The 1,674-nt window shown below is 36.3% G+C and overlaps 1 long non-coding RNA gene across 2 annotated transcripts; it reads right to left on the bottom strand.

Moving 5' to 3' along the window:
* Positions 1-360: 360 nt before the first annotated feature.
* LOC112094730 lies at positions 361-1,646 on the bottom strand. 2 transcript variants are annotated; one of them, XR_002903659.1, is made up of 2 exons: positions 941-1,646; positions 361-709 (listed from the first exon to the last, which is right to left on the bottom strand). It is a non-coding gene; the product is annotated as an uncharacterized LOC112094730 (long non-coding RNA). The 2 variants fall into 2 exon arrangements; XR_002903660.1 differs by having other exon boundaries at positions 993-1,646.
* Positions 1,647-1,674: the final 28 nt, after the last annotated feature.

Raw genomic sequence — 1,674 nt, 5'->3', positions numbered from 1 at the left:
TTTTTTACTACAGTAAAACTTGAATTTTAAACCGGAATCAATGGGGCCTATATGTATTTTGGTTAGTGTCTAGTAGATCACTGATGGTAATGGAGCAGATTACTCTAGTGTCCGTTATCCACAACCGAACAAAACATGTCTCGTTTGACGTTTTGACTGTCCTCTTACGTGTCAGAATTCTTAACATGCATGCGATATGGTCAAGATTTCCCTCTAATTTTGTCTTTCGAAGCGTGGTGTTTTTTTTTTTTTTTTTTTTTTTTTTTCCTTTATAATAAAAAGGAGATGAATACCGTTTACATGGAGGAAGAAAACTAAAAACTAAAAATATGACTCAAAATAGTACTAACATTCATGTTATTAAAGTGGCATAGTAAAAATATGTCTTTCATTAAACCAGAAAAAAATTTAAGGGGCATAAATATAAAGATAGTAAAAAAAATGATAGTTAAATACATAATTTTTCTCTTAAATAGACACCTTTTAATGTCTTGTCCTACAAACATTAGCCTCTTGATTTTTACCTTTTGAACTAGAATCAGTCAACGGTCATATGAATTACTGAAATTACCCTGATAGTCAAAAAAAGTAATCTTATAGATTACCGCTGGTAAATTACCAGATGCCACTAGAAGGCAATCTCATGTCACCGACATCGGAAGCTGGCTGTTGATTTTCGGCCGCCGTCTGCTACCAGTCGTCATCATCGCTAAAGAGTAATATGATAGGTTAGTCCTTACAATCTATTAAGGCCTCGTTCGTTTGTTGATTCAAGTTTAAAATTTGAGTTGAGATGTGATTATATGTGAAAACTTTTTACTGTAATAAAATTATTTATGATAATTTTTTACTATAACAAAATTTAAATTTTAAACTTAATGAGTAAAACGAACCAGTCTAAATTAACTTTTTATTATCAAACTAAAAAATGATTAACCACCTCCGATCTTTAATGTCGGTCACCGTCACCAATTGTCGGAGAGTAATCTCACCGTTAGTCGCCTTCACCAACGTCGGTTGCCAATGCTAGCTGACGCCTTTTGTCGGAGAGTAATCTGACCGTCTAAGATCACCCGCACCAGCCGCCAAAGAGTAATCTGGTTAATTATATGCCAAACTCTACCAAATTAGTTTTTTTAACTTTTAACTAAAAAATAATTGGAGGTCTCGGGTCGTCGCCACCAGTGTGAAGAGGAATCCGATAGATTGTTTTTCTCAATCTATTAGAAAACAAAGCGAATGAATCAGATCCAACCAACTCAGAGCTCAACAATGGCGAATCAGCCAGACAAACTACAATTTGTAGATCCGACAAACTCAAAAGCAGCTCGAAGGCGACGTCTGCGTTGTCCGTGCGATGACTTAAATCAGTAGATCCGACGCAATCTAATGATGAACAAAACAAGGACAACGACTTGGAAGAGATTTTCCTGGCGGCGACTTGGCTTGACCACACGAACCTCAGATCCACCACAATCTCACGGTGAGGAAGAACATAAAAGCACAATGACGGCGGCGATAAAGTGAGCAGATCTTCTTCCTGAATGGAGATCTGTCCAAGCCTCTATGACCTTGAACAGTGTTTTAGTCTTTTAAATTATGGTCAGAATATGTAAGGCAAGTCAAATGGGTAGAGTATTAGGAAAAAGGTCATATACCAAACTCATGTAAGTT

This window comes from Morus notabilis, unplaced genomic scaffold, assembly GCF_000414095.1.
Source record: "Morus notabilis unplaced genomic scaffold, ASM41409v2 Scaffold10426, whole genome shotgun sequence".
Lineage (NCBI taxonomy): Eukaryota > Viridiplantae > Streptophyta > Magnoliopsida > Rosales > Moraceae > Morus > Morus notabilis.
This window is presented reverse-complemented; position numbering and strand designations above follow the sequence as displayed.